The sequence below is a fragment of the Haemaphysalis longicornis genome, unplaced genomic scaffold (assembly GCF_048455015.1).
Source record: "Haemaphysalis longicornis isolate Haplotype H1 unplaced genomic scaffold, Haemaphysalis longicornis Haplotype H1 scaffold_9, whole genome shotgun sequence".
Lineage (NCBI taxonomy): Eukaryota > Metazoa > Arthropoda > Arachnida > Ixodida > Ixodidae > Haemaphysalis > Haemaphysalis longicornis.
Window position 1 is genome coordinate 19,967,631 of NW_027526460.1, and position 9,034 is coordinate 19,976,664.

Consider the following 9,034-nt stretch of genomic DNA (forward strand, 5'->3'; position numbering starts at 1 on the left):
CAAGAAGTCTTATGTAGGTATCTTCTATTCCCTGCTCCTTTAATGCTTCTAGCATGGCTGCGTTTACTACTGATTCAAACGCTTTTTCATAGTCTACAAATTCAGTGTAAAGGGGTTTAGTGTATTCTGCGGATTTTTCTATCAGTTGATTTACAACATTGATGTTACCCTTGGTTGAGTACCCCTTCCTAAACCCGGCCTGCTCCCTGGGTTGTTAAGAATCCAGGCTGGCTCCAATGCGGTTAACTAAAACTTGGGTAAACAGCTAGGCTGATGGGTCTGTAATTATTATGGTCCTTGGTATCTCCCTTTTTATGAATCAGAATAATGTTGGCGTTTTTCCAGGCTATGGGCACTTTTTGAGTCTTCAAGCACTCTGAAAACCGTACAACAAGCAATTCCAGTATAATTCCAGTATAATTCCAGTATAAGTCCTTCAGCATTCCGAAAATAGTGCAGTAAGCTTTTCCGGTACTATATCTCCTCCCCCCTTCAAAAGAACCACGGTTATGCCGTCGGCACCTGCAGCTTTTCCTCTTTTCGTGCCCTTGAGAGCCTTTCCTACTACCTCTTTAGTAACTATTGGGACATCGCAAGTTAAGCTTGTACGTTCAGTGGTTTCCCCAAATCTAACGTCACTGGCATACAGTCTGGCGCAGAATCATTCTGCTACCTTTATTATCTCGCCAATGTTGTGCGTAATGTTACCCTGCTCGTCTCCGAGTGCGCACATTCTGTCTCTGCCGATTGCAAGCTTCCTCTTATAGTTGCTTTCAAACTTCCTCCTATTTGCAGCGTTTTCTCGGTCACTTCCAGGTTATATCCACGTATGTCATTTGTTTTACTTGTGTTATTCAATTTAGACAGTTCTGCTAGCTCAATTTGATCCACGCGCCGCACTTGACACCTTCATGTCCTTACGTTTCGCAGTTAGGTCCTTCGTTTTCTTAGTCCGTTTCCCCGTTTATTTCCTACGTGCTACTTCTCCGTCAGCTGCTGCACTATCTCTTTCTCCTCGTTTAGAAGCGCAAACTTATTTTGGGGAGTTATTTTAAAATCCTCCGCCCTGGTTCTACACTGACTCCAGTTTCCTTCTTTCTCTTTTGATATTCAGGCTTACCCTGCATCTAACCATCCTACACTCACTGCTTCAGACTTTACTTGGAACCTCTACGTCTTGCCCAATACCCAGGCTGCCACTTAAGATGAAGTCAATTTCGTTTTTTTGTTGTTGTTGTACCGTCAGGACTTTTTCATGTCCATTTCCTATTCTTTCGTTTGTAGAAGACTACATGAATTCGTCAACCGCAGCTTCTTTCTCTCCGCAAATCCCATCAGTGTATCTCCACGACTCTTGATTGTTTATTCCAAAGTTTCCCACTAACCTTTCTCCGAATCGCTTCTTACCGACCTTTGCGTTAAAGTCATCCATCGCAATCATGAACTGTGTTGTTCCCTTCATTGCTGGTTCCACGTCCTCGTAGAAAATGCCTACTATTTCATCATCGTAGCTAGTTGTTGGCGCATAGGCATGTATACTATCTTTAACCTGTAACGCTTATTTAGCTTAATCACAACGGCTGCAACTCTTCCGTTAATGCTGAAGAATTCTTCCACGTTGCCTGCCAATTCTTTATGAATTAAGAATCCCACTCTGCGTTCTTTCTTCTCGTGGAGTCCTCTGTAGCACAAAATATGTTCCCTAGTCAGCTCCATAAAGCCCTCTCCCGTTCTTCTATCTTAGCTTAATCCTATGATATCCCATTTTATGTTTGAGAGCTTCTTTAGTAGTACAGCTAAGCTTCCCTCGCCAGGTTTGCGCGTTTAACGTTGCCAGGGTCAATTTGCAAAGGCAGCTGTTCGGACCCAGAGATTCTTAGCACCCTCTGCTGTAGCGCTGGCCTGATCACCGGGGTCGGGTGTCGTACAGCTGCTGGGTACTGAGGGCTGAAATTTGCTTTGGAAAGTCATGGGGGATGTTGTACAACTACTACAACAGGGTGGCCAGACCCTTTTCTAGTGAGGGAGTGCTGTTAGTGTACCAAAGAGCCTTCCCAGTACGGTTGAACCTATCTGATTTAACCTATCAGGTATCCGAGATGATGGTTACTTCCGGAGCAGGCAGCACTCCATACCTGCGTTGGTTAGGCTCAGAGAGCCAGACGAAGACAAAGGTGTACACCTGCAAGAACTTGAGTCCTCTTACTGCGGTAGCGGTTGCTTGGGCAGGAGTACGTGGCTCCCGGCTGTCTGCGTCTCGAAGAGCGGATTCCACTGTGCGCTCTGACCCTGCGTCTGAGGGCCCAACGGCTGCTCTATTTAAGGCCAGTGTCACGTTCACGACGCTGCATGCAGTGTGCGCTCGATAAAGCGCAAAACATAAATACGTATACGCGCATATTACATGCGTCCGTAGTACACTACTGCTTGCCTCGTTTGTTCTTTACTGCAAAAAGAAATGCGAAAGGAACTATTTATGCAAACGCTGCTCAAGTTCGTCTCGCCAAATGATGCGATGTGCTTATTTACAATTCGGGACGAAAATTAAATTTTACAGTTACTGAGACTGCTACCGGTCACGCTCTACTTTAATGCGAGGAAAACGATCGCCTCCATCCGTGAGAGAGCGCGCCAGATGCGAGAATTAACGCATCTCAGCCCAGTTGACCTTGGGGTCAATTTAGGAAAGCTTACACGGTACAGTAAGCGTGCAGGAGCAGCGGCTAGGGTATCTGCAAAGAGAAATTACTCTCCTCAGCATCAGACGACGGCAACGCTCTTCAGCACTCGCACTGGACATACGGCGAGCGGGATCTGGGGCGTACGTGTAAGGCCCCTGTAGTGGTGTGGTATGCATAGGCCACATTCTGCACTGCCATGCGGTGCTTCACCTACGTCGCGTAGTCATTGCGCTAACAAAGAAGACTGCGAGAATGATGAAATGATGAAACACCGACAGTGGGCTACTTCCCCGCTACGCACAGCGACGCGATGTAACGATGAAATTAACAGTCTCAGCGGCAGAAATGTGCCTTTTGTTTAATTGAAAAGTTTTTTCGGCTACATGGTGAGGCCACGTAAACTGAGGACACCCTCTTTGAGCGATAATACAATGTTATCGAGCAGGAATGCAGAGGAAACGCACTACGTGTGAGAGAGAGACTTAACCCTCCTCTTTTCCTAATTGGTGGTGTGGCATAACACGCTGTCGTCTGCGCTAGTTTATGCGGCTGGAAACGCAAGCCGTTTACTTGTGCGAAGAACGTCTCAAAAATGCGAATGCCTGCGGCCGATCCGGGCATCCAAGGGTGGCCTAAATTTAGGCGCACTCAATCGAGACGAACCAGACGGGGCGGCTATAAACAATCCATACCTAGAGCCTTTCGCAACTGCATTAAACAGAACGCGGTTGCCAAGGTCGATAGCTCTCGTTCTTGCGCCGTCATCTGCAGGCATTTTGGATTTAGTTTACAAGCCGCAGAATGTATGGTATTCAAACAGCATAGTCATTGTGTGTTAACGGCTTCAAAATTCGCGATCGAGCTTTATTTTTATATAAAATCTCGGATATATATTCTGCCTTATGTAATGCAAGTATTAACGTTTACTTTGCGTTTTCGGTTCAATAGAAAGGAAAGGACTTCTGGGTTATTACTTCAGGTCCTATCTGCTTTTCAAATATACTCTAACAGAAGAGGGGGAGGAAAGAATAAATTAAAACAGTAAATATTTGCGTGGTCGGGGTCCTGATCAGTTCGCGAATTCGGTCTCTCGTCTCTCTGCTCACACAAATCTGCTCGCACGAATTACGGTCTCCAGACTCTATCGTACGCCTTGGCTTTATCGCTAAACAAATATGATTTAGACGATTTATCCATTCGCTGTACGTCTTACAGCCCCCTCCGGAATATGTTTTCACAATACGGTATTAGCGCCCGGATTTGATGTAATTGATCTAAACAAATATCTTATTGTGTTAGCGTTTTGTCTTTCATTTTGTTGTTGTTGGCTCGCTTTTTGTTGGATTGCATTTTGTATTTTGTATTTTTTCCCTGCCTCGTCCCTGCTGATTGTATCGTGGGGGGTGGAGCTCCGTCAAGCCGCGAGCACAGCGGGTTTTTCTCCCGCATCCTCAGCAATTGTACTTGACTGAAATAAAAAACTTCAACTTCAACTTCTCATCTCTCTTACGTACTCGGGCACATACCCCCCCCCCCCCCTTTTTCACACACACAAAAATTTGTATTTATTTACTGAGAAAAGCTTCTGTAATTGAGAGTGGCTTCCAGTCGTCCGCTGTCGGCAGCGCGAAACTTATCCGTTCTAGTCAACGCTTTGCCCTAAGCTTAGGTACTAGACCTGAGGAATAGTCTGTATACACTAACGTCGGTATAGATTATCTTGACGTTTGAACTACCCATAACCGAAATATGTAGCAACATTCATTGGTCGACTTAACAATTAAGAGCCGAAAGATACCTGAGTTCGCGGCATGAAAGCAGCACGGAGGAACAAGCAGACGCGAACAACAACAGATAAGAACTGCTATGGTTTTCGACAGGGCTCCCGACGTCCTTTTCTGTCCTTGGTGTGGGGAGTAAGGCACTTGGTGGACTGGAGGCTTCGAGCATGGTGTTGGTTACAAAACTATACGTACGGTGAAAGTAAATCGCGAATGCACGCCTTCCTATAGTGTGACCGTAATAAACGCGTTAACGTTTTTTTACGCTTGTGCGTATATGTCCTCACTTGTAGGGTTCACGCCGAGGGTGTATGAACCTCGGCCATTGTAGCCAAGAGCGTTGCTGGGAAACGTTGTTCTGTCGGAGTGCGAAGCCTCTCAATCGAGGTAGCATAGAAAGAACGCCGCGCGAGCAAGAAAACACGTTGCTACACAACACCCTGGATAGTCGGTGCACACCAAAGAGTCGACACCCCTTGGTGTAGAAAACAATGCCATAAATTGACCCCCAAATAGTGATGAGGATTCACGATAAAGTGCATTTTGGCAGACAACGTGGCTCGCTGAGACATGAACAATGGAATAGTTTGCGCGCATAGAGCGCATGACGAAGATAATTGCGGACAGCGCATGGTGCTTGAACCAAGCTATGCTCAAGGGTTGCTAGCTGTGTCGGCTGACGGATACATCGGTACGAGAATAAACCTCGGGAGAGAAATTGATGTAAACTTTTTATTTGACTCGGTGTCGTTTCTCAGTGTTAGTGGAGCTGTAGCCACTGGCCGTGGTCGGATGCTAGAACCCAACTACATTGGCGCCCAACGTGGGGCCCAGAAACGCTGCAGCATCTTCCTAGCGTACCGATACTTCAGATCTAACCTATGTAAAACATAACACGTAACAGTTCCTGCCATCACAGAAATAACATGACAAGCGAAACTAAGCTGCATTGTTTGTAACGTGTCGCTCGTAAACCCTAGAATGCTCTCAATGACTGGCGATACAGGCTCGAATTCGGTGTTTTGTATTAAGTTTAATATTTAATTTAGTCGCGATTGTCAAGAAGAGATGAGACGCGACACGTCCGAACTCGACCACGCCGTGAACCCAAGACTGATGTTCCCGTTTGTTTTCCGCTCGTGGCTGGCACCGCATTGGCGGCGCGCAGCCAGAACTTGTCGGTGGTGGCTCAGCCGAGCACTATCGTTCTTGGAGATTGTCCGTTTGCGTCGGCGGGGGACGCAACGTGCTGGGGCGCCGCAACATCTCCCATCCCGCGACGATTAAACACACGAACATGTCGCATTATCTGCAAGTCTTATTCTGCAGAGTTGTAGCTTTCAGACAGTGGCGCGCGCATACAGCAAGGAGTTCGCGAAAAAATTTTCGAGGTTGCTTGACTGATTCCGCCATAAAAATTACGTTCGTGAAACCCTCCGCTAAGCTTTATCATCGTTTTCTTTCTGTCCAATCTTTGGCAGCTATGCAAAAAGTCGGCTTGGCCGTGCGACACAAGCTTACCAACTTGATAACGTACTTACCAGCACGCGTTATCAAGTTGTCCTTCTTTGCACAACACTAAGGCAACGCGAGAAAGCCAAACAAACAAATTGCGAGACTAAATCTGGGTTTTATGAGAGTAGGCGCAAGTCGTCGTACTACCAGTAAGTCGTCATACTACCACCCACATCGACGCAATAACCAATAAGGCATACCGTATTCTTTACTTCTTCCAGAAGAATTTTAAGGACGTCCCCCAAACACTAAAAGAGACGCTCATTCTCACAAATATAAAACGAGTGCTTGAATACGCATGCACAACATGGGACACATCTACTGCAATATTACAAAAAAAAAGATTAGAGAGAGTTTAAAAGCGAGCTGCTCAATTTTTAACCAGCAATTATAATTTTCAGGTCAGGAGCTCACAAACTATAAACAGTATTGGATGGAAGTCATGGCATCAGAGAAGAAAACTGCTCAGGCTGAAATTTCTACACATTTACAGTAACCGAACCGGAACAGACAAAGATTTAAAACAGTCACACTATTTATCCGCACGGAAAGACAATGCACGAAAGATGACAGAGTACCAAAGCCGCATTAATGTGCTCAAACATACATTTTTTCCTATTAGATGCGACTGCATCTCATTCATTCGCCTTGTTCCTCCATACGGCGTTGTTGTTCGTCCACACCCCTCCCCCTACACTATAAAAAAAGTAATAGCGGCGCCAGGTTTCGACCCCACGACCCTGTGGGCGGAACGCGAGGTACATGGTGCTCTTCCCACTGCGCCACAAAACCGAGACAGAATCAAATGCTACGAACGCGCCTTATATCCTTGACTTATTCAAACTACGTCAAGATGCTACTGATACAACGCATGATGGGGCAATGATTAACACTTGCAATAAAAGAAAAGAAGCTCCCACTTACAGCAACAATGATGGAGTAAAGGTCGTTGCGACAGCGAAGCCCCAAGCATACCACTTAGAGAGATTGACCAAGATTGGCCAATAAAACATAATAATAATCATAAAACATAATAATCATACGCGTTCCCGACACGTTTCACGCGATTTCAGAATCAATCCAACGGAAGCACCAAGTGAACCCCATGATGCGTCGCATCTACACAGGGTCCCCCTCGCGGGGAGGTGGGCGCAATTTTTAGTGACTGGAACAAACTCCCAAACGATTTTTGAAACGAATTTTTCTGAGGCTATGAAGCATGCTGTATAATTTTCTCTCCTGATATTTGCCTGATGTATTGTTGTTCAAATAACTTTTTCATTGTTGTTTGTCTCACAATGACACATTTATGCACTGTATAGTTTTCGAAAATAACGCCCCCACAGTAATGGCCTACGGGCGCTGTAGGAACATGTAATAAATAAATAAATAAATAAATAAATAAATAAATAAATAAATAAATAAATAAATAAATAAATAAATCACGTGTTAACACTACCCCCTCCTCCCCTCCTTCAATGTTGGGTCACCCGTCATTTATTTCCGAAACATCAGAAAACGTCCCCCATGCATTCATGGGTTACCGAAATGTCACCGCGTCGCCGAAATGTTGCCGTGGCCCGGAAGCCACTGAGGCAAAGCTTTGCGATAAGATGCGCTTGTACTTGTTAATTTTATTTTCTTCGTACCCCGATTAGGAATTGTCATTAAGCCCGTGTCCATGACGCCGAGCTCTGTCGTTCGTTGATCGCCGAATATGACCCGTTTTGTGGTTGTACCATAGTCATTGTTGTACCTTGGCGTGCAGTGCATATAAGATATAAGGCTCGGAGAGCTGCCTCAAAGAGGTTCGGTAAGAAAGCGTCGTGTTACCCAAACGAAGCATAGAAATGCGCGTTCTTATGAAGAAATTTGTGTGTGTGTGTGTGTGTGTGTGTGTGTGTGTGTGTGTGTGTGTGTGTGTGTGTGTGTGTGTGTGTGTGTGTGTGTGTGTGTGTGTGTGTGTGTGTGTGTGTGTGTGTGTGTGTGTGTGTGTGTGTGTGTGTGTGTGTGTGTGTGTGTGTGTGTGTGTGTGTGTGTGTGTGTGTGTGTGTGTGTGTGTGTGTGTGTGTGTGTGTGTGTGTGTGTGTGTGTGTGTGTGTGTGTGTGTGTGTGTGTGTGTGTGTGTGTGTGTGTGTGTGTGTGTGTGTGTGTGTGTGTGTGTGTGTGTGTGTGTGTGTGTGTGTGTGTGTGTGTGTGTGTGTGTGTGTGTGTGTGTGTGTGTGTGTGTGTGTGTGTGTGTGTGTGTGTGTGTGTGTGTGTGTGTGTGTGTGTGTGTGTGTGTGTGTGTGTGTGTGTGTGTGTGTGTGTGTGTGTGTGTGTGTGTGTGTGTGTGTGTGTGTGTGTGTGTGTGTGTGTGTGTGTGTGTGTGTGTGTGTGTGTGTGTGTGTGTGTGTGTGTGTGTGTGTGTGTGTGTGTGTGTGTGTGTGTGTGTGTGTGTGTGTGTGTGTGTGTGTGTGTGTGTGTGTGTGTGTGTGTGTGTGTGTGTGTGTGTGTGTGTGTGTGTGTGTGTGTGTGTGTGTGTGTGTGTGTGTGTGTGTGTGTGTGTGTGTGTGTGTGTGTGTGTGTGTGTGTGTGTGTGTGTGTGTGTGTGTGTGTGTGTGTGTGTGTGTGTGTGTGTGTGTGTGTGTGTGTGTGTGTGTGTGTGTGTGTGTGTGTGTGTGTGTGTGTGTGTGTGTGTGTGTGTGTGTGTGTGTGTGTGTGTGTGTGTGTGTGTGTGTGTGTGTGTGTGTGTGTGTGTGTGTGTGTGTGTGTGTGTGTGTGTGTGTGTGTGTGTGTGTGTGTGTGTGTGTGTGTGTGTGTGTGTGTGTGTGTGTGTGTGTGTGTGTGTGTGTGTGTGTGTGTGTGTGTGTGTGTGTGTGTGTGTGTGTGTGTGTGTGTGTGTGTGTGTGTGTGTGTGTGTGTGTGTGTGTGTGTGTGTGTGTGTGTGTGTGTGTGTGTGTGTGTGTGTGTGTGTGTGTGTGTGTGTGTGTGTGTGTGTGTGTGTGTGTGTGTGTGTGTGTGTGTGTGTGTGTGTGTGTGTGTGTGTGTGTGTGTGTGTGTGTGTGTGTGTGTGTG